We start from the raw sequence: 24,650 nt of genomic DNA, 5'->3' as shown, positions 1-24,650 counted from the left end.
TCTTCGTCGGTGGTGGCAAAGTATTCCCTCCGGAACCTCGCTACAGGCTGAGGTTTACGTGGGAACCTCTGATGAAAAGTTTCTATTAAAACTTCGTCATTGACATCCTCTGCCCTAACCCAGGTGTTTTCCGACTCCGGTTCCCCTTCCCACATTACCAAATACTCTACTTGATCTCCCTTCCACCTGGAATCGAGGATCTCCGCTACATTGTAGCTTTGTTCCCTTTCCTCCATTGCTGGTCCCCGAGTGACCCTCCCTTCTCTGTCCCCTTTATACAGTGACAGCAATGACCTGTGGAAAACTGGGTGCAGCTTCATGTGGTTCGGTAACCGGAGTCTGAAAGCCACTGGATTGACCTGTTGTGTGATTTCAAATGGGCCCAGTCTTTTGGGTCTTAACTTCTTACAACCCCCTTTGAAGGGTAACCCTTGGGTTGACAGCCACACTTGGTCCCCCACCCTAATGGTTTCACCTTCTCTCCTGTGTTTGTCTGCCTGCCTCTTATATTCCTCCTTGGCCCTGTCTAAGTTAAGTTGGAGCTGGCGATGGATAGCTTCCATTTCTTCTACGAACTGTTCGGCAGCTGGAACGCTCCATCTCTCCCCTTCCCCCCCTGGGAAAGCCCTGGGATGGCACCCGTAATTTGCCAAAAAGGGGCTCATCCCCGTGGACACGTTCTCCGCATTGTTGTAGGCAAATTCCGCCAATGCCAACTTCTCCACCCAATCATTCTCTCTGTCATTGACGTAACACCTCAAATATTGTTGGAGGATGCCATTGGCTCTTTCCGCCTGCCCATTGGTTTCAGGATGCCGGGCAGTCGAGAAATTTACCTCTACATGCAGTAAGCTCATGAGCTTCCTCCAGAACCTGGAAGTAAATTGTTTCCCCCGGTCTGAAACCACCCTCAAGGGGGCGCCATGCAACCTAAACACATTTTCTACAAACAATTTAGCGGTTTCTTCTGCCGTGACCGCATGCGAGCAGGCTATAAAGTGTGCCATTTTGGTTAACAGGTCTACCACAACCATGATGGCTGTTTTCCCTCTGGACCTTGGCAGATCAGTCATGAAATCTATAGCCACTGCTTCCCATGGTCTTTCTGGTGTGGGTAGCGGTTCTAATAACCCTGCCGGCGCCCGCCTTTCCCCTTTGGCTCGCTGGCATTGGTCACAACTCCTCACATACTCCCGCACGTCTTCCCTGACCTTAGGCCACCAAAATTCCCTGGTCACCAGCCACATGGTTCTGTGTTGCCCAAAATGCCCCGCTGTGGGGCTATCGTGCAGCTGCTTGAGTACCTTCCCCCTCAACTCTCCTTCAGGTATATATAACGCTCCCTTGTAGTACAACGCCCCGTTTCTCTCCTCAAAACCTCCGGGTTTATCTCCCTCCCTCCTGAGTCCCCTGAGTTTGTCCTGTGCGTATTCATCGTTCTCCGTTCCCTCTACCAGTTCTCTTTGCCCCACCAATGCCGCCCCACACACCCAGCGGTCCTCTGGAATGACATGTCTCTCTTCGGGTGCTCCCTCCCCCTCCAAATATTCAGGTTTACGTGAGAGAGCGTCCGCCCTAACGTTCTCTGGGCCTGGCACATAACAAATCTCAAAGTTAAATCTGGAGAACTCCTGGGCCCATCTCAACTGCCGTTGGTTGAGCACTCGTGCCATTCTCCAATACTCTAGGTTCTTGTGGTCAGTGCACACTTGCACCTTATGTTGTGCGCCAATCAGCAGGTGCCTCCATCTCCGAAAAGCCTCATGGATAGCAAGAGGTTCTCGATCGTACACCGTGTAGTTCCTCTCGGATTTGTTCAGCTTTCGCGAAAAGAAAGCACACGGTCTCCACTCTGACTCCTCCCCCCCTGGCTGCAGGAGAAGCACCGCCCCAATGGCTCTGTCTGATGCGTCTGTTTCGACTCTCATCTTTTTTTGTAAATCCACATGCAGAAGTTGTTCTTCAGAGGCGAAGGCCCTTTTTAGCTGCTCAAAAGCTCGCTCCGCCTCCTCAGTCCAAACAAATTTCTTCTTACTGCTGAGACAGTCCGTTATGGGCGCCGTCAGGTGGGCAAAGTTTCGGATGAACTTACGGTAAAAGTTCCCAAACCCTAGGAACCTCTGCACATCCTTCTTTGTTTTGGGAGTTTTCCATTCCAGCACTGCCTGGACCTTGCCGGGATCCATAGCCAATCCCTTGTCTGACAGGCGGTACCCCAGGAACTCCACCTCCTTGGTATGAAACTGACACTTCTCCAGTTTCACCCACAGCCGGTTGTCTAGCAGCCTGCACAACACTTCTCTGACGTCTCTCACATGCTGCTCCTCATTCTCAGAATACACCAACACATCATCCAGGAAGGCCACACAATTCTTGTAAAGCAAAGGCCCTAGTACGTGGTTCATCAGCGATTGAAAGCACGCTGAGCCTGCTTGTAATCCAAATGGCATAACGAGATATTCAAATGCCCCCAAAGGGGTGAACATGGTGGTTTTCCATTCATCCCCTTTCCTTATACGTATCAGATTGTACGCCCCCCTTAGGTCCAGCTTGGTAAAAATCTTTCCCTTCCGCACCCTGTTCAAAATGTCATCTATTCTAGGCATGGGAAAGGCCAATGGTTCTGACACTGCGTTTAAGGCCCTGAAATCACACACAAGTCTCGGCTTGTCCGTGTTTTTTTTATCCACAAAAAACACTGGACTCCCCCCCACTGCCCTTGACTCTCTGATGAAACCCCTCTTCAGGTTCTTGTCAATGAATTCTCGTAACTCCTGCATTTCTCTGTCTGACATGGCATACAACTTGCCTACAGGAAGCTGTGCCCCAGGGAGTAAATTGATTTGACAATCAAAGGGTCTATGTGGGGGTAGTTGGTCAGCTTCCCTTTCGCTGAACACGTCGCTAAGATCTGCGTATTGTTGTGGTACCTTCACTTTCTCCGTTACTTCCGTCCCTGCTAGGGTAGCTTGGGCTCCTGCTGAACCCTTTCCCTCCCTGCAGTGTTCTAAGCAATGTGCGGAACCAAAGGAAACCACTCTCTGATGCCAGCCCACCAGTGGATCATGTAACGCCAGCCAGCTCATCCCCAAAATAATGGGAGCCCCTCCCAAGGTAGCCACATTAAACGCTATCAGTTCCGTGTGCCTTGCCACCTTCATTGTCATTGGGACGGTCTGCAAGCTGACTTCCCCTCCCAACAGCTCCCTGCCATCGATCGTGGTCACCTGTAGGGGGTTGCTTAAAGGGATCGTCTGTATCTGGTGTTCAGCTGCAAACTCCTTGCTCATGAAATTGCAGGAGCTGCCTGAGTCCAACAGCGCCTTAATCTTCAGAGGGTATCCGTTTTGCAACTCTAGTGACACCTCTATCACTAGGGCAGGTTTGGGGGGTTCTGGCGTGGGCACTTTCACTGCTCTTTGGCCTGGCTGCTGTGCCCTGACGGTGGCAGCCAGGCGTTGGCTTTTACTTGCTCCGATATCTCTTCCACTCCTCCCTCAACAGCTCCCACCATTCCTTGCCATTCCTTCCTCTGGGGGCAGACTCTGGCAAAGTGACCTGGCTGTTGGCAGAGATAGCATTTCCGGGCGCCTTTTCCCTCCTTCCTACCCCCTTCGCTGGGCTTTGAAACTGCGCGCGCGCGCGCTGTTCCGATTTCCATCGGCTCTGCCGGCGGGAAAGCTGGCTCAGGAATGTCTGGAATGCGGAACTCCTTCCAACGTTCCCCTTTACCTTCCCGCCTCTCCAAGGCTCTTGCCTCCTGGCGCGCTCCTATGGTCAGCGCAGATTTGGTCAGCTGATCCATAGACCCCGCCCTGGGGCTCCGGGACAGTTCGTCTTTCACAGCCGAAGAAAGACCTTCTTCAAATAGCATCTGAATGGGTGCCGCCGATAAATCCCACCCCAATCTGTGAACCAGCATGGTAAACTCAGTCCAGTACTCACGGACAGATCTGCTCCCGTGGTTGCAAGCCATTAGCTGTCTGCGCACCACTCCCTCCTCAATATCACTGGAAAACATGATATCCATTGCACGAAAGAACTTCATGGTGTCCTTTAGGACGTCATTGTGCGTTGCCATCAGGGGTCGAACCCAGTCCCTTGCCCCCCTCTCAAGATGCCCAATCACGAAAGCAACTCGCGATTCCTCATCAGGGAATTCATCAAACTGCACATTAAGGGCATATTGCATCTCTGTCCTAAAGGCATGGTAGTCCTTGGGGTCCCCCCCAAACTTCTGCACCAATCCTGGTACCTTTCTGGTGAACTGGGTGGCTCTCCCCTTCTTGTCTGCATCCTGAGCCCTTCTCTCCTCAAGCCTCGCCGTCTGCAGCGCAAGTTGGATTTCCAACGCTCGGTACCTTTCTTCCAAGCTTGGACCAGCTCCAACCCCTGCTCCTTCGGTTCCGGCTGGGTCGCTCATGATGCCTGCTCCTGCACAAACAGCTTACAAAGACTGTCGGAATGCTGTGATGGGATGATTAGCTGCTTGTGCGTAAAATCGTGCTCCCTCAGAGTTTGTGCCACTCCACAAACCTCTGTGTGTGACAGAGCTCCACAAACATGTCTGCCCTAGTCACTTGTAGATTCCGACAGTGGTTGTTTTCGGAATCGTCTCCAACATAAGAGCTCCTTAACGGAAACCCGCCTTCTGGACTCACGGCGTGACAGTTTCCGGCGAGGCGTGGGTCTCCCTATGGGAGCTTCAGATACCTCCCCACTGTTCTCGCTGGAAGCATCTCTGAGCCCTCCCTCCTGCTCGCATTCCCTCAGAGATCCACTCCTCCCCCTGCTGGTTCCTGCTTCAGCTGTTGAGTCTCTTCCTTCCTCCCTGAGCCCCTCCACCACCTGTCCCTCCGATGGCAGTTCCCTGACATTACCCAAAATCACAAAAGTAATATTACAAAGCTTTCACAGTGCACGTTTACATATTCTGCATATACATCTATTCACTCTTCAAACAATGCATTTCCATTGAATTTGGCTTCAAAAACAACAACACATCAGGCTGGAAATATATAACGTTTTAAACCAATGTGTTTTTCCTCTTAAAAAAAGAAAATATATTACTTGGAAAGAAGCCCATATTGCACTAATTCCCAAACAAGACACGGACATAAGGCAGGTGAAAAATTATAGGCCAATCTCGCTCCTAAATAATGATTACAAATTATTTGCCAGTATATTGGCCAATAGACTTAAAAATGTATTTGGAGAGGAGATTGGAAAGAACCAAACTGGATTTCTACCTGGTAGACAGATGAAGGACAATGTTAGAAATATAATTGATATGTCGGGCGCCGGGGCGTTTTTCTGACGGCTTGTTGCGCTGAGCGGGGCTGCAGCCGTCGGGGCGGCCGCCTACGGGGCTCACGATTTCCGTCGCAGCGACCGAGATGACGACTTGAAAGAGCTCTACGAGATGGCCAACAAATACCACTTCCTCCACAGCCTGGCCCTCCTGGCTGTGCCCCACTGCCGCTATCCCATGATGGCCGGCAGCATCCTGTCTCTGGGCATGGGGATGTTCTCTGGCGCCCTGTATTACCACGCCGTGACAGGGGACCCGATCCTGACCAAGGCAGCCCCGTATGGTGGTTCCCTCCTCATCCTCGGCTGGATCGCCATGGCCCCTTGACACCCCGTTCTCTCCCCATGTGGCCCCCATCTCCCAACGCCAGGGCAGCCAGCCCCGCCCCTCCCTCCTCCCTTAGGCTAGCCAGAAGGGAGCCCTAGGAGAGGAGAGATTTCCAAATGTCAGAGTGGGACCCCTTGAGGTCTTTAGCCCACCCCGAATGCGTCTCTATCCTGCATCTTGGAATTCCCCGAATGCCGAATCCCTTTTTAAAAAGCCAAGATCCTTCCCCTCCCCCCAAAAAATTGCAACCAGATTTGAGTTTGCGATGGAGGCTTCGAAATGCAATGTCTGATCGGTGCTTTTCAATTGCTGTTTTTTAACTTAATAAATGATGAGAGTGATTTCACTTTTTAAAAAACCCACGCACCTTTTTTTCCTGTGAATAAATTTATTCCGTGGGGGGGGGGAGAGAAAGAAATATAATTGATATAATGGAATATCTGGACTCCAGGAGAGACAAACAAGCCGCCCCAATGTTTCTGGATGCTGAAAAAAAAATTGATAATGTGTCTTGGCATTTTATGAAAAGAAATTTAGAATTTATGGATATCGGTGAAAAACGTTTAAATGGTATTCGGGCTATTTATTCGGAACAATATGCTAAATTGATAGTTAATAATAACTTCACAGACAAAATTGAGATAACAAAGGGAACCAGACAGGGGTGCCCGCTATCGCCATTGTTATTTATAACAATACTAGAGGTCCTGTTGAGGAAAATAGAAGCAACAAAAGAAATAAAGGGGATTGGTGTAGGCTCAAAAGAATATAAGTATATATAAGAATGAAATTATCAATGATGGGTAGATTCTCAACTATCAAAATGAACGTGTTACTGAGACTGCTGTTTTGATTTCAGACAATTCCGGTTATCAGTGGAACAAAACAATTTAATGTATGGCAAAGAAGATTGTCTAAATTTATCTAGCAGGTTAAAAAGCCAAGAATTGAGTATAAAATATTGACAGATGCAAAAGAAAGAGGCGGTTTTTCCCTGCCAGATCTAAAAATTTACCACAAGGCGGCGTGTTTTTGTTGGTTGAGAGAATGGATAAGGTAAAAGGTAAAGGTACCCCTGCCCATACGGGCCAGTCTTGACAGACTCTAGGGTTGTGCGCTCATCTCACTCTAGAGGCCGGGAGCCAGCGCTGTCCGCAGACACTTCCGGGTCACGTGGCCAGCGTGACGAAGCTGCTCTGGTGAACCACCAGAGCAGCACACGGAAACGCTGTTTACCTTCCCGCTGTAAAGCGGTACCTATTTATCTACTTGCACTTAAGGGTGCTTTCGAACTGCTAGGTGGGCAGGAGCTGGGACCGAACGACGGGAGCTCACCCCGCCGCGGGGATTCGAACCGCCGACCATGCGATCGGCAAGTCCTAGGCACTGAGGTTTTACCCACAGCGCCACCCAGGATAACCTTAGATAATTCAGATATATTGGATTTGGAGGGATTTGACAACAGATTCGCGTGGCACGCCTACCTGTGGTCAGAATGGTCAGAATGCACAGAGGGTTTTTGAACCATACTATTAGAAAATCATTGTATGAGGTGTGGAGCAGACATAAAACATTATTGGAATGCAAAACTCCGAGGTGGCTCTCACCTCTGGAGGCTTTTGCAGTCAAAAAAATAAATAAATATGGGAACTGAATGGGCGACATACAAAGACTTGCTGATGGAAGTGATAATAAAACAAAGTTAAAGACATTCGAAGAACTAAGAGGAAAGGTAACCGATTGTTACAAGATGTGTTTAGAGAGGATAATAAAAGAAACGGATTTGGAAGTAGCAAATCTAAATTGGAGACAGAATTGCTGGGTAGTAAAATGAAAATACTGTCGGAAATGTATCAGTTACTACTGGAGTGGCACACAAAGGATGAAGAGGTAAAAAGTGTTCTGATTAGGTGGGCCCAGGATTTAGGGCACAATATTGATTTTAAAAGGTGGAGAAAACTGTGGACCGAAACAATTAAATTCACAGCATGTGTGTCACTCAAAGAAAATATATTTAAGATGATGTATCAATGGTATATTAGACATGCCAAACTTGCTAAGATGTATAGAAATCAAGACAAAAATTGGTGGAAGTGTAAGGAGAAGGAGGGGAACTTCCTCCATCTGTGGTGGACTTGTTCTAAAGTGAAAGCCTTCTGGGACATAATATACGAGTTAAAAAAGGTTTTGAAATATAATTTTAATAAAAAACCAGAGGCATTTCTATTAGGCTTAATTGGTGAGGAAATACATAAAAGTGATGTAAACATGTTTATGTATGCCACAATGGCTGCAAGGACACTTCTGGCTCAGAAATGGAAGCAGCAGGAACTTCCAACACTGGAAGACTGGCAGCTCAAGATGATGGAGTTCGAAGACATAATCCGGAATCAGCGTGACGAACTGTTTCCAAAGGACTGGAACACATTTATGAAAGAAAATTGTAAACATTTGAAAACGTTTGTAGGCTTGAATTGAAATGTTTTGTAATGTAACTATAAGGAACTGATTTACCGATAATAAGGTGAAATATTATAATTTGACAAAGGGTAAATAAGTGCTTATAGAAATGCGAAGAATATGGAAAGTTATGTGGAAGTCAGAAAGAGGTCGATGCTCTTATATATTAAGTCATAGAATTATGTAACAAAATGTGAATATGATTTAATGGAAAACTCAACAAAAATTACTTTAAAACATAAAAAGGGAAAATATATTAGGAGTGGCTTTTCTTTTAATAAGTTAATAAATGAACTACTTCATTGGCACAGCATCCGAATGAGGTGTAGTGGTTGTATAGTTCTTGATACCTTTTGTTTCATAGTTATATTTGGGTTGCTGCTTAAAAAAAATGGTTAGCTTTTTGTATCATAAAGATCACAAAACTGATTCCTAATATACAACTGAAAGCAGAAATGGGGCACTTTTCCCTTTTGCTTTGCTGCAGATATGCATGCTATTTTACCATAGCTCACAGAATGGCATGATGGCACCTTTTTACTACATATGTGAATTATTAAAAAAAACCTGTTACTCGTTGAAATTGTGTCTGGTCAATATATTTCAGCTTCATGTTTTGTTACGCGTTTAATATTTTTTCTATTTTTTAAAAAGTGCCAGAATTCACAAACACTTCCCTTGTTCTCTAATGGTGCCCACCTGAGAGGTGCTGGATCTGTTCGAGCAAGTTCCAGCTGAGAAAAAGCCCTGGTTCTAACTTGCCTAAGTGGGGAAAGTTGGCATTGCGTGGACAGGCGGAGTCCCCAGATCCTGCACGGTCCCCCCGTCATGTGGAATAACGACTCAAGACAACGTGCTATGGGATTAAATTGGCCACAACTTTATTAAATTTCAAATGTGGGTAGACCTTGGCTCAGGCATTGGGCGTTCTCCCTCCCCGGTCCCCAGCCGGGGACCTAGGGAGCATCAGGGTTATCCAGTGTGTGTGTGGGGGGGGGATGGGCCGGCTCTGGAGAACATATGTTCAAGCAGAGATGGCCGCCCCCGTAACGCCGCCGCCGCAGGAGAGAGCAATGACGACCTTTCGGTGTACGGCCAAAGCCTCCCTTCAGAAAACCCCTTTAACGGGGAACCCTGGTATCGCCGCCGCAAGAGGAAGATGGACAAAAGGATTCCGCCCAAGGCCTGATACCGCCAAAGTTGTGACGTTTTGCTACGGGAAAGGCGAAACCTGCCAATGCAGGGAAATTCCTTTCCGGCCCTTTAACAGCGACCTTAACGTAGCAGCGCCCGCATACCTGTGAAGAAAAGTTAACCTGCAAAATAAGACATTAACTGAGGGTGGGTAGGGTGGGAGAAGCTCTGAAGCCAAGTGAGGATTCCTAGGTAAGATCCTCCCTCTATTGTGTGGGCAGGTAATCCCTCCCCTACCTGGCCTGGTCTCCTTGGCAACGCTTCCCCCAGGTGGGATTGGACAACTGACTGAGGTAGGCGGAGACCTCCAGGTATCCCACCTGAGGGAAGGAAAAGCCAAGCCTATGCTGTTGGGGCCGCTCCAGATCTAGGGGCTGCACGCGTCCCCGCAAAGGGCGCCCCCCGTTTTAAGCGGGGAGCGGTCATTACTACAGTGAGTGAACAGATGCAAGAAGCAGCATCCTTTGGCCATAGAGCACCAATGCCAGGGAAATTGAAGAGAGTCAGGGCAAACTTAGTCGCCTGACAGCATGAGTGAAACTAACTCTGCAGACAGGCATATAGGACTGGGGAGTGTGCTAGGAACTAAGAAATACAAAACACAACCTTTTTTGTGCTTAGGAAATATGCGCAAAAATCAACGGTAGCTCCTCTGGTGAATTTCCTGAATTAAAATCTCTTTCTGTCTCTTTTAAATTCTTTCCAAACCCATCTCCTATTTGGGAGTGAGCCTGGATCATTAATGTTCCAGGTAATGAGAGGCCTTGGTGAGTGCGTTAAAGGAAGATTGGGACTCGTATCATATAATGATATCATATAACATTGGACAACATTACTTTTTACCAATATGAAATTCCGTGCAACATACCATCCGCTTGGCCAGAAAAGTCAACAAATGTGTCATTGGCACAGCGTCCAATCGGAAGTGAGGGCGGTGGAGGCGTCTGGTCTTTCTGCTTCTCTTTGGTCTTAAGAAGCGGCCATGGATAGCGACCCAATTCTTATTCTCTTGCTTTTTGAATCTTGAAAAATATGTACATTAGGGGGGAAAGTATCAATTTCTTTTCTGAAATTTCAAACCGCTGCTGCTGCTGTTGCCCAGGACTGACCTGCTGATAGCCTGAAGGGCCCTGCCCTGCTTCTCTTTACCTGGGTTGTGGTGGGGCCTGACAGGCTCAGTAAAGGACTGCTGCTCGACAACTCTGACCCCCCCCATTCATCATTCCTGTATACTTCTACCCCTGTACAATCAACAATCTTCCTCAAGACAATTTCATCCTCTTTATATTAATTTGGGGTCAGTCAAGCAAATCTTTCAAACATCACCACCACCATCTAATTGGGGTTTGTGTGACCCCAGCATCAGACTGGTAAAGCAGTTTCTACTTAAATAAAAGTAAAATTATCACACAATATCTTGAAAGGGAAAGGTACCTGCATCCTGTTCAGATCCAAATAATAAAGCTGCATATGGTGTCATACAAAGGACCCCAAATCAAAAGGTTAGTTAAAGAGCCATTGAGAGGCGGGAGACAAACCATATAGAGAGTCTTGCTGTTTGCATTATTAGCTGCTTGTGTGCTTGTTCATGGCAGTCATGTTTTCAAGATGCTCTTCAATCTGACAGATAGAAACGTTATTTTAAAAACAAATTTAAAAGGTGGGCATTCGCTCCATTTTCACTATGAAGTCTCCCAATTTTTGCCTTCAACCACCCTCTAAAATTGAAACGCTCTCAACAGCTTCACTAAGAGTTGACATCCTTGTGTGTGACATCTCGTTACACTGGCAGTTTCTTGAACATCCAGCAAGAATAGAAAAGAACTCAGCTTATGTTGACACAAAACAGCATGATGAATTGTGACACACACACACACACACACTATATATTATTTTTCCCTGTGGTGGAATAATTACAATTCTTCTACCTGCACCAGGAATGGAGAATCTTTGGTCCTCTGGAGGCCAGTCCCCATCATCCTTGACCACTGGCCATGCTGCCTAGGGAAGATTGGGGATATTGTTAATACATGCTTTCTATTCAAAGTTCCTGTTTAATGGCTAAAATTTGCCAGTTTTCAAGAATTCCACAGCAGGAAAGTTAGCAAGGAAGGGAGCAAACTAATATATTTCTCCTTAAACAAGAAAACATTAAAATAAAAAGGAGTACTCATTAGCATGGCACGGTACAGAGCCAACAATATTCCCATTATTGCTTATTATTACTATTACCAAGACTCTTTTCAAAAATAGATTAGAGGTTTGGAAGAAACTCAGCTGACAAAGGAATTGTGAGAAGCAGAAAACTCCATCATTGTACCCATTATTTGCTTTAAAGGAAAGCTAAGCACCTCTAAGTAATCATCAGGTATACTTTATTCATCCGCACTAACTATATATGAAGCATCCAAGTATGAAACTAAGGCATTAATAATGGAAAAACTAACTCTAAGAGAATGGTTTTCAGGACTTTTTTTTGCCTCAGCCCAAATTTGCCTAAGTCTGCAGCCCAACAAATTCTCAGGATCGTTTTACAAACATTTACCTTTACTGCACACTGTTTATGGTTTCTTGCTCCATCCCTTCCCACTGTAGCCCTCACAGGAGAGGATCCTCTCGGTGTTTATTGTGGGCTTTATCCTGCTGCATGGGTCCTCCTACCACCTCAAGAGAGCTCAGCTTTCACAGTGGCAGAAGTGGCTCTTTTCAGGTGTAGCCTATCAGAAGGCAGAAGAGGCGCATTTCCCAGATACACTCAGTAGAGGACCAGACCTCCTTGGACAGAGACCTTTTCCATGGCACAGGAGCGTCCTGGATAAAGCCTATTTGCACAGACATCTTTAACGCCTGCTTGGCCTTGTCCGTTAATAGCGCAGTTTACTTTGCTACTGTTTACTTTGCTAAGGAAGCCTCCTACTTGAAGAACTATGCCAAGGAAGCCAACGACAAACTGTTTGGTGTTGATGGGTCACTATTGGAGAGGTAGCTCAAAGCTTAGGTGGTGTACCCCCAGATTTTTGAAGAACAATTCAGTGGTGCATCCCGGGGTATCAGCCCACGTGTAGTTCAGATTCTGTTGGGAAACTGCCAGGGAGATAGTGTCCATCATGAGCCCCCAAGCCGGAGTTCTGGACGTCCATCGGCCTCCCGTAGTCACGCAGATCCAACAGTTAGGGGCACAAAGCCTTTGGAAATTCTTAGCCACATTCCTAGGCTGGTGCACCCTCTTTATCAGCAGAAACGCAGCCGAAAGCTTGCATCACAGAAGAGCAGAAGAGCATAATTTACAGACTTTATTTAGCGTTTAACAGAACAAAAGAAAACACGTCCATTCTGTCAGCGTGTCTGAGCCGACTGAAAACGAAAGGAAAAAACAGCAAGCATAAACATCCTGTGAATAGGACATGCGCAGACTCTGTTGCTTACAAAAGCCTGCTCCCTTTTAAGGTGGAACGGAAATATCCTAACATCCTCCCCCTTTCCGTGTAACCTGTTGTACCTGTGGTTCACCCAATTGCAACTTTTGTACATAAACCTTTAGTTGTTCTTTGTTAACAACCTTAGACAACAGATCAGCAGGAATTTCATTTCCTGCCATGTAGGACACCTGAATCAGTCCTTTCTGGATACACTCTCTTGCACGATGTAACTTAATCTGCAAGTACTTGGTTCTCTGCTTGCAACTCTCGGAGTTCAGCAAAGCCAAACACGATCTATTGTCTTGATACACTTGTACAGGACATTTCACAGACACCCTGATGTCCTTAAACAGTTGCATCAACCATTCACAATCCATGAGTGAAAATGACAGAGCATTGAGTTCTGCTTCACAGGAACTTAGGCTCACTGTTGTTTGCTTCTTGCACAACCAGTCAAACAGGCAGTGGTTGTACATGTAGCATACTCCAGAAGTGCTTGTACCATCCGTGGTGTCACTTCCAAAACTTGCATCTGCAAAGATTTCAAGACCTCCAGTCTTCTGACTGGTGAATCTCAGCCTGTAGTGCATAGTCCCTTTCAAATAGCGGGCTATGCGCTTCAGAGCTTTCCAATCCTGAATCGTAGGATTGTTGGCATGTCTGCTAAGCAGATTACAGCTTACAGCTATGTCAGGTCTTGAACATCTGGCAATGAAATTCATCTTGCCTAGAATGCATCTGTACAGCGTTGTGTCAGAAAACGCTTCAGCAGTACTGTCTACCTGGTAACCTGTCACCATCGGTGTGTCTGCTGGGTTTGCATCAACCAAATTCAACCTGGTTAATACATCAGCAATTTTCTGTGTTTGGTGTACCAGAAAATTACCTGCTTGGTCCTTCTCCACCTGCAGAGAAAGATAGTTGGATACCTCACCAAGATCCTTCATGTCAAAGTGCTCCTTCAGCTGAGCTAGGGTGCTTTGATAAAAAGCCTGATTCTTCCAAAACATCAGAAGATCATCAACAAAACATAAACAATACAGTTTGTTTTGCCCCTCCTCCTTGACAAACACACATGGATCAGCTTTGCCCTGGTGAAAACCTAGAGAAAGCAATGTCTCAGTGAGTTTTGTGTTCCAACACCTGGCACTCTGCTTGAGACCATATAAGGATTTCCGCAGTTTACAGACCATACCCTTCTGTATCTCCATCCCATCAGGTGGAAGCATGAACAGCTCCTCCCCCAAAATCCCGTACAAAAAAGCTGTATTAATGTCGTGGTGGGAAACATGCAGTTTCTCCTCCGCAGTGACCTTGAGCATCAGCCGAATGCTCTCATATTTGACTGTGGGAGAGTAGGTCTCGTGGTAATCCTGTCCTGGTACCTGTGAAAAACCTCTGGCAACCAATCTGGCTTTGTGTCTGACTACCTTGCCATTCTGGTCTGTCTTGGCCTTGAAGACCCATTTGCTGCCAACCAGTCTCATTCCTGGGACTACCGGTACCAATTCCCAAGTTTGGTTCCTGTTCAAGGAATCAACTTCAGCCTTCATGGCATTAAGCCAAGGCTCAGCATCTTTAGAGGTTAACTCCTGAACCTCTTTGAAGCTTGAAGGTTCCCACACCTTCTCTGAGCTACTAAGAACAGCAGTTGCTGTCTTAGCAAACTCATCAGCATACCTCTTTGGAGGTCTGCCCTTGGTCGCCCTTTCAGATCTGCGTACTAGACGCAAGTCTTCTGGACTCATCTCCTCTTTCTTAGGAGAAAAGTGACCAATGGTGAACAGTGGTTCTTCCAGTTCATTGTCAGACGCATCAGATGGTCTGACTGAGGCCTGTGCGCTCTTGTAGTCTGCTGTGTCATCACTGTCACTGATACCAGCAGCAGCAGCAGCGCCGCCCACTGAACTGGAATCCGAACTCTGATCATCATCATCATCCTCATCATCCTCATCCTCATCCTCATCAGCAGCAGCTTTCTCATCTTTAGCTGCTTGCTTGACATCACCTTCATCCTCCTCTGGGTAACTCTGGAAAATTCCCACATTTTCCCCCCACTTAGGATTGTACTCAACACTCCTTGTGAACTTAATGGATTTAGAGTCAGTCATCCATACCCTGTATGCACCTTTTTCGTACCCCATAAACAAACCATGTGCCCCACGCTTCCCAAGCTTGTTGGTTTGTTGTGTGCGTACCCACATGTCCGAACCAAATATTCTCATGTGTTTGGTGTTGGGTTTCTTGCCAAACATCTTCTCATAGGGGGTACAACCAATGGGTGATGACAATCTGCGATTATAACTGTAAACCAAATTCCCCAAAGCCTCCCCCCAAAACTTATCAGGGAGATTGGCATCATGCAACAAGGTCTTGATTCCTTGCAGCAATGTTTGATTTGCTCTCTCCGCAAGCCCATTCATCCATGGCGATCTGGGCGTTGACATGTCATGCTGGATTCCCTTCTCAGTCAGGAAAGCTTCAAACTGCTGAGAAGTAAACTCCCCGCCCCGATCAGTAAAAAAAACAAGAAATACGTTTACCGTGCACATTTTCCAACCAAGCACAGAATTCCTTAAACTTTGGAAACGCTTGCGATTTCTGTTCGAGCAAATACACATGAATGTACCTGGAAAAAGAATCAATCAGAATCATGAAGTACCTTGCTCCTCCTATAGAGGGCGCTAGTGGCCCTACCAGGTCCGCATGCACTAGCTGGTAGGGTTTGGAAGCCTGCCTGCTAGACTCCTTGCCTTTTGGAGCAACCTTCACCTTGTTCTCTGCACAGGATACACATTTCATGTGAAATTTACAGGGTTTGATGTTCAAACCTTCAACCACCTCTGGCATCTTGGCCAATGCCTTCCAAGAGAGGTGACAAAATCTTCGATGTGCATCATGAATGCAACCTGCATGAAGAACTTTGTTAGTTTGTGCAACACAACAAGAATCAGCATTTGACACAACAGCAGTGTCCTCATAAGTTATATGGAACAAACCATCCATAAACTTTGCATGCAAATAGTCCTCTTTGCCTTTACTGATGACACAGACGCTCCTCTTGAAGGAAATCTGAAAACCACGTCCAGTAAGCTGTGGGACGCTCAACAAGTTGCTTGCAGCGCCTGGAACATATAGTACACCGCTGATGGTTGTGTGCAGACTTGCAAGTTTCACAGTCCCTTCTCCTGCAATCTTCAACGTCCTTCCATCAGCCAGGTGGATCTCACCTTCCTGAGGCTTGAAGGAGATAAAGAGATGCCTGTCCTTGGAAACGTGGCGGCTGGCACCTGAGTCCACAATAAACCTGCCTTTGGCTGTTGGAGCAGTCCTTACAGCAAGCAAACCCTTGTTTTGCACTGGTGTGGGCTTTTGCAGCTTGCCCCCCTGCTGCTCCTGGCCAGCAGACTTGCCTTTAGCCTTTGGTGAAGCTGTGCCAGCAAGCAATGCATTGTTTTCCCCTTGTGCGGGCTCTTCACCCTCCCTCTGCTCCTGGCCATCTGCAGGTGTCTGCCTGTGGCTCTGTTTACCTTTGCCTTTCCGGCTTCTGCAAAGGCGATGGCCTTGGTTCCCATGAGAAACAGAGCTCTCAGCTGCCGACTCCTTGGCTCCCCCTGGAGGCTGGAATGCTGCCTGGGATGACGTGACGGTCAGCTCCCCCTGCAGCTTGCAACCGGTGCCCTCAGCATCCCTGCACTCATTCGCATTCTGGGAAACAGCTAGGACCTCCGATGCAGTCAAACTCTGGGCTGGGATTATTGGCTTGTGAGCTTTCATCAATGCACACCACATTGCACGTGCAGTGGTGTTGCCAGCCAGCGTCTTAATTTCCTCAAGAGATACGGATAGGACTATTATGTCCATCGCTCTCGAATCAGCTGATCTCCATTTCTCTGTCAGAGGAACTGGGGGGGTGTCAGAAACAACATGCCACACCCCAAACTGACGCAGCAAAGATTCACACCATTTTGCCCAGGTTTCATAATTCTGCCCATGTAACTTAAGGGACTGAGCATCTCCAGAAGCTTGGAAAAACTCCATTTCAGCTTTTGGCAGTAGCCGTTAGTCTATTTTAACTTGAAAGACTCCTTATCTTGGCAGCTCATTAATCACGAACTCTTTGGCTCGGCTCCCAGGCCAATTAAGCCTTGCCGGAGTTCAAAGGCTCTTTGCCGAGGTATAACAGAAAAAGCGTCCGTCCCTTTCGCTTTTCCCCCCTTCATACCTCTTACGCAGTCTGTTGCAGCTTTACTCTCCTGTAGGTGCCGTGAATCTGGGCCCGAAACCTTGTTGTTGGGAAACTGCCAGGGAGATAGTGTCCATCATGAGCCCCCAAGCCGGAGTTCTGGACGTCCATCGGCCTCCCGTAGTCACGCAGATCCAACAGTTAGGGGCACAAAGCCTTTGGAAATTCTTAGCCACATTCCTAGGCTGGTGCACCCTCTTTATCAGCAGAAACGCAGCCGAAAGCTTGCATCACAGAAGAGCAGAAGAGCATAATTTACAGACTTTATTTAGCGTTTAACAGAACAAAAGAAAACACGTCCATTCTGTCAGCGTGTCTGAGCCGACTGAAAACGAAAGGAAAAAACAGCAAGCATAAACATCCTGTGAATAGGACATGCGCAGACTCTGTTGCTTACAAAAGCCTGCTCCCTTTTAAGGTGGAACGGAAATATCCTAACAGATTCTGCAGTTTGATTGCACCCACGTGGCAGAAAATGCACCGTGCTCTGTGTCAGAGCTGGCCCACACCTCCTTGCAGGCATGTCTTAAGCTTTAAGACCATGGGCCTCCAACCATTTGGGCCATATGACCAAGTAAGGCAACTGTCCAACTGCAGCAGCCCCATTTCCTTTGTAAAAGACGATGAGGAAACAAAAAGGTGAAGAAATAAGAAAGCACAGATTTTTGAAGAACAATTCAGTGGTGCATCCCGGGGTATCAGCCCATGTGTAGTTCAGAATCTGCAGTTTGATTGCACCCAAATGGCAAAAAATGCAGAGTGCTCTGTCTCGGAGCTGGAAAATCAATAAAAAATTTTGAAACCCCCCCAGAAACATTGAAAATCTCATTTTCTTTAGGAAAACAAGGAGAACAGGGGATTAACCTCATGCTCTGAAAAGGCTGCAAAACAAAGATCATGCATAAATTGTGCCTAAGGAAGGTTCTAAACAGCTGAGGGGTGTAGGTTGGTCCTGCTGCTAGTACCCTTCTGGCTTTTAAGAGCCGCAAAACTGCCGCAACAACCGCAACAAACGAGGGTTGTTTAAAAGATAGGGAATATAGAATGCAAAATGGTTGACAATTCAGACTGCCTGCTCTGGTCCAGTCCTGTACTGACAGTACCTTCCCAGAGTATGATATTGTGATGTTTCCTTTGGAGGTCTTTAAGCAGAGGCTTGACAACCATATGTCAGGAGTGCTCTGATGGTGTTTCCTGCTTGGCAGGGGGTTGGACTCGATGGCCCTTCTGGTCTCTTCCAACTCTATGATTCTATGATTCTATGATCTCAGCCGTTCAAACAGTGGCTTGGGTGGGTGGCACCAGTCGCAGATAAAGTGCCTTTGCCCGTGCAAGTGGGAGTTGGCCCCCTTCACACCTTTTGGACTTGGGAGCTTTCAGTGTGTTAAAAGGTCATTGTCCGCCTAGTCATAGGAGGCAATAGCAGTGGGGCAGCTACAAGAATTCTTGGAAAACACAGATGATTTAAATCCATGCCCATCTGGGTTCAATCCTGGCCGAAGAACTGAGTCAGTCTTGGTCGCCCTGATGGATGACCTTTGCAGACAGCTGCCTATGAAAATCTAAGGGTTATGAGAATCGGAGGCAGTGTATCTTTACTTAGTTGCTTCCATTTTAAGGGGGGAAGAGAAGCATGCATGTGTGAAAAACAATGTTGTCCAATGAAATTTGATATTGTGTCACACCAGGCCCACAGATGTTTGAAGAAAAATTCAGTGGTGCATCCCACGGTATCAGCCCATGTTCCCCTAGACGGCATGAGCACAACATGGGGTGTGCTGAAATTGCATGACCCCAGGGAATTTTGAGGGGGACCCTTCAACATTTTGGGGGCCCTCAGCCCATGTCCCCCTAGACGGCATGAGCACAACATGGGGTGTGCTGAAATTGCATGACCCCAGGGAATTTTGAGGGGGACCCTTCAACATTTTGGGGGCCCTCAGCCCATGTCCCAATAGACATGGGAATTATGAGGGGGACCCTTCAACATTTTGGGGGCCCTCAGCCCATGTCCCCCTAGACGGCATGAGCACAACATGGGGTGTGCTGAAATTGCATGACCCCAGGGAATTTTGAGGGGGACCCTTCAACATTTTGGGGGCCCTCAGCCAATGCCCCCCTAAATGGCACAAGAACACCATGTGGTGTGCTGAAATTGCATGACATGACCCTAGGTAATTTTGAGGGGGACCCTTCAACATTTTGGGGGCCCTCAGCCCATGTCCCCCTAGACGGCATGAGTACAACATGGGGTGTGCTGAAATCGCATGACCCCAGGGAATTTTGAGGGGGACCCTTCAACATTTTGGGGGCCCTCAGCCCATGTCCCAATAGACATGGGAATTATGAGGGGGACCCTTCAACATTTTGGGGGCCCTCAGCCCATGTCCCCCTAGATGGCATAAGCACAACATGGGGTGTGCTGAAATTGCATGACCCTAGAGAATTTTGAGGGGGACCCTTCAACATTTTGGGGGCCCTCAGCCCATGTCCCCCTAGACGGCATGAGTACAACATGGGGTGTGCTGAAATTGCATGACCCCAGGGAATTTTGTGGGGGCGCTTCAACATTTTGGGACCCCTCAGCCCATGTCCCCCTAGACGGCATGAGCACAACATGGGGTGTGCTGAAATTGCATGACCCCAGGGAATTTTGTGGGGGCGCTTCAACATTTTGGGACCCCTCAGCCAATGCCCCCCTAGATGGCACAAGAACACCATGTGGTGTGCTGAAATTGCATGACATGACCCTAGGGAATTTTGAGGGGGACCCTTCAACATTTTGGGGGCCCTCAGCCCATGTCCCCTTAGATGGCATGTGCTGACATCACACCGCTCCAGGGCATTTTGAGGGGGGCACCCCCTTGAAAATTTGGAGTCCTTGGCCTCCCCATCCTGTATATGTCACAAGCACACCATGGGGGTGTGCTGACATTGTGTGATCCCAGGGAATTTTGAGGGGGCCCACGCCTATTGAAAATTTTGGGAGTACCTTGACCCCCTAGATATCTCAAGCACACCATAGGGAGTGTTAAAGTCTCACTGTCCCAGGGAATTTTGAAGGGGCCCACCCCTTCTTTAAAATTTTGGGGGTCCTCAGTCCTTTGCCACTATAGGCTGTGCAGTCATGCCACAGGGTGTGCTGATGTCAGGCCTCTGGATTTCCCTCTTGCATAGATGCTGTATTGGGTCCCTGGACAGCAGGTGGAGGATATCTGCAGGATTAGGAGCAACTGAGGAAAGACACAGTTGTTGAAAATTAGGCTTCGGGGTACTTATAGAGGAGAAGGAAGGGGTGAGGCATACAGAACTTGGCTGGGAGTGGGATTTGTGGGGCTGGCAGGGTGAGGTTTGGGGCTGGGGCTGCAGCAAGAAACTGCTAGGGTGTTTTCCTTGGGGGAACAGTTTGCGATAGAACACTGGGGAAAGAGTTTGTGGTGTAAAAATCCTTTTTTAAAAAAGTTTGTATTTATTGATTGATACTTGTTCTAAGACAGACAGAAATAATATTCATTATAAATATATATTTTATAATATACTGAGTTAAAACAGCTACTTAAGCTAAGAAAGAGCAGAAAGAAAGTCAGAAGGAAGAAAGTACAAGGAAAAGAGAAAACAAAAGTAGAAGACAAAAGGAAAGAAAGAAAACAACTAAAGGGAGAGACTAGAATAAAAGGACTTCTGGGTTTCAGTAGCTACGTATGATACTGGTTTATAGAAAATAGAATGTTAAAGAGAGTATTTTTTTTTCAATCTTCAAATTCAGATACTGCAAGTTCATTTTGTCTTTCACACAAAAGGTCCATAGGAAACTTCCAATCCTTAACAAATGCTAGTAACGATTTTTCTCTAATTAAACATGTTAGCTTAGCCATCTAAGGCAATGTGGGGTGAAACTCCTGTGGTTGTAGATATTTTTATTTTATTTTTTGCAGCAAGGGAAGGGCTGGGAGCAAGGTCATTGAGGCTTTTCCCAGTCCATGAAATTCAGAAGCATTATAAACAAACATTACAATTCAACTTTAGCTTAAACACATTCCTACTTTCATCTCGGGTTTCCCCCACCTTAAAAAAGAAAGAAAAAAAGCTTTCAGACTACCCAAAAAGGATTAGCAATGAGATTGTAAACTTGAGGACGGGAACTATCTTTTTTGTTTGTGTGTGGGGAAAATTATTTACTTAGACATAATATTTGTACCTACTTAACATTTGGTTTATCAGTTTTCCTACTACATAAAAACCAACTATTAATACAACTTTTATAGTAGCAAAAAGCAAAGGCAGCTTTGCATAGCCTATTGCGTTTAGGCGTTATTCAAGCTTAAGCTTTAGGCCCGGACCAAAAATTTCAAAGCCAATGTTTCCAAAAGATTGTGCTGCTTTAATATTAAGTGTGAAAACATTTAAACAATCGTCACTTACAGTTCCCATAGTTGTTTGCTAATAGTAATGGAGAATCTGTGACTCTTTTGGATGCTATTGGGACTCTAGCTGGAAGAGAAGCTGGAAAAGGAATAGCTGGGGAAAGACACAGCTGTTGATAATGAGGCTTCAGCGTTCTTAGAGGAGAAAGGGGCGAGGCAGAAAGGCTTTTGATTTTCTTTCACCCATAGAAAGACACATCATTTTTGTTTAAGGTTTTTGGCATAATTTTGGCCACAACTTTATTAACATACATGATTGTTAGTGATTGCTTAGGCATTGGTTAAGACTATCTGCCGTCGTCCCCCCCGCCCCCCGCCTGGGGACAGAACTTACTTCCGGATTCCACCGAAAGCCAGTAAGGGAAAACAATATTGGGGAGAAATGGAGCTGAGCGACAGGCCCTCACTTCTCCCCGCATGCTCCCTAGGGCTTGCCGGTCCTAGCCCCATTCCAGGGATTCGGACAAAAACATGGCAAGCCCCTGGGTTCCTTTAACGGAATTCCCTTTCCGCAGCAGCGTTGGAGGGGCAGGCCCAGCCAATCCTTGCCCCTCTTCCAACCAATTTGATAACCAATGCCTAACCGCAACTTACAAGTTGTGACGATTTGCAGTAGGCAAAAAACAAATCAGCCAGATGGACAAAATTCCTACCAGTCCCCTGCCACAACAGCAGATGACCCCATGACAGGCATAGCAAGGTCAACGCAGAAAACCCTTAAATTTAGGGCGGGCGGGCGGGCGGGCGGGCGGGCGGGCGTTCCGATGCACGCAGCAAAGAGAAAGTGTCCAAGCTGCGTGCACAGAATATAAAGCATTAGATCCCTCCCACCAAATTGCAACACATAAATTGCCCCAGCAACTCAACCACAACTAGTCATTGCCACAGGCCAACTTTCCAATCCTGCCTGGCAACCAAGGGGGGGGGGTGGCCTGATAGACCCCACCGCAACCAGCGCTCTCCATTAAGGAGAACACTCTTTGTCACATGAAAGTGGTGGGGCGTGGGTGAGAAGGCAAAACCTGTTTACATCCCAGGGGAAAGAAATGACTTGGGTATCAATCACCCATTTTCTGACTTCCTTCTACACTTGACCAGATGTAGCCTCTTCGGCTGTGTCTGTCTTTCCAACCAGGGAAATGTTAATGCAATTTGGACTGTAAACAGAGTCAGGTACAGCTGTCCCCATGATCATAGCTGGAAGAAAATTACATCTGTGTCCACAGAAATGCCTGCCAGTGTTTCAGTTCATGCTTACATGCCCACATGTGATTTCAACTGAAGTCCGCTTATGTGCTAGGGAAATCAAGCAGGCAAACATTTGGCAGCAACTCGCCATGCACTCGTAATGTACAGTACTTCCAGTCTGTAGGATGGTTCAATTAAGAGAGATGTGCTGTTTCGTTTCTCTGTGCCAAGTAACTGCAGCATCACAAGCAAGTTCCCCAGAGGTTGCAAAACTTGACACAAAGATTCCATAAGCCCCTCTGCTTCTCAAAAGGCTAAACTGTGCTCTCGCCTCTTTTTTTTGCTCATTGTTAGTGCCCTTGCGTATGCATCTTGCTTTGTTGGGTTGCCAGGCTCCATAGAATCATAGAGTTGGAATAGACCACAAGGGCCATCGAGTCCAACCCCCTGCCAAGCAGGAAACACCATCAGAGCACTCCTGACATATGGTTGTCAAGCCTCTGCTTAAAGACCTCCAAAGAAGGAGACTCCACCACACTCCTTGGCAGCAAATTCCACTGTCGAACAGCTCTTACTGTCAGGAAGTTCTTCCTAATTGTTATGGTAAAATCTGGGTGCGAGGCTGCTCTGCCACCCAGCTCGGCGGACTAAGTCCGCGGGTCCCTGCCGAGGAAAATGAGCTCAGCCGGAGACAGGAGCAAACTGCAGAAGATCCAAGTTTATTGCGCAACAGGTTCAAGGCGAGATTGAACAGCGAGAAAGGGGTGACATGAACTTTTGAAACTTCCCTCCATGTCCCAGCATACAGTGCAAAATACATCCCAGTTACATCATGAATACATTAAGAAGAGGTTGGGTTACACAGAATTAACATATGGAGGAGGGAGGGGGAAATATGCAGAGCTGGAGATATGCGCAGATAAGCACATCCTGAGTACCGGTGATGAGAAGACAATGGTCCATGTATGCATAGCCTGCCACCTGGCATTGCCCGGAGGAAAGGCTTGGCAGAGTGATTTGACAGGATTAGGGTCTGGACACCTTGCTTGAGGGATTATGGAGGACAGGGGAGGTGTCATGGAGTCCTAGAGAAATTGAGCAAATTGGCATTTTATAGATTTTAGTCCCTTTTGACATTGACAATTGGAAATAAATGGATATATTGTAGCGAAGAAGAAGGTGAAGAAGACACCCTTCCGTATCATAATGTTTAGGTGGAATCTTCTTTCTTGTAGTTTGGATCCATTGCTCCGTGTCCGCTTCTCTGGAGCAGCAGAAAACAACCTTTCTCCCTCCTCTATGTGACATCCTTTTATATATTTGAACATGGCTATCATATCACCCCTTAACCTCCTCTTCTCCAGGCTAAACATGCCCAGCTCCCTTAGTCGTTCCTCCTAAGGCATCGTTTCCAGGCCTTGGACCATTTTGGTTGCCCTCCTCTGGACACGTTCCAGTTTGTCAGTGTCCTTCTTGAACTGTGGTGCCCAGAACTGGACACAGTACTCCAGGTGAGGTCTGACCAGAGCAGAATACAGTGGCACTATTACTTCCCTTGATCTAGATGCTATACTCCTATTGATGCAGCCCAGAATTGCATTGGCTTTTTTAGCTGCCGCGTCACACTGTTGGCTCATGTCAAGTTGGTGGTCAACCAAGACTCCTAGATCCTTTTCACATGTACTGCTCTCAAGCCAGGTGTCCCCCATCTTGTATTTGTGCCTCTCATTTTTTTTGCCCAAGTGCAATACTTTACATTTCTCCCTGTTAAAATTCATCTTGTTTGTTTTGGCCCAGTTCTCTAATCTGTCAAGGTCGTTTTGAAGTGTGATCCTGTCCTCTGGGGTGTTAGCCACCCCTCCCAGTTTGGTGTCATCTGCAAATTTGATCAGGATGCCCTTGAGTCCATCATCCAAGTCGTTGATAAAGATGTTGAATAAGACCGGGCCCAAGACAGAACCCTGTGGAGTTATTAACATTCCAAATTCTCCTTCATCTTTCACTCACTGGCCCATCTGTGTGGTCAAATTCCTCAATGTGACCTAGATGTGTTCATCCACATCTGTCGTAAGTCCCGCTCA

At 46.9% G+C, this 24,650-nt stretch overlaps 1 pseudogene across 1 annotated transcript; it reads left to right on the top strand.

Annotated features, from left to right (window-relative positions):
- Positions 1–5,290: 5,290 nt before the first annotated feature.
- LOC310697781 (transmembrane protein 256 homolog) lies at positions 5,291–5,756 on the top strand (annotated as a pseudogene). Its single transcript has one exon. The product of its transcript is annotated as a transmembrane protein 256 homolog (transcript).
- Positions 5,757–24,650: the final 18,894 nt, after the last annotated feature.

The sequence above is a fragment of the Podarcis liolepis genome, assembly GCF_965112155.1.
Source record: "Podarcis liolepis genome assembly, chromosome: W".
NCBI classification, from domain to species: Eukaryota; Metazoa; Chordata; class Lepidosauria; order Squamata; family Lacertidae; genus Podarcis; species Podarcis liolepis.
This window is presented reverse-complemented; position numbering and strand designations above follow the sequence as displayed.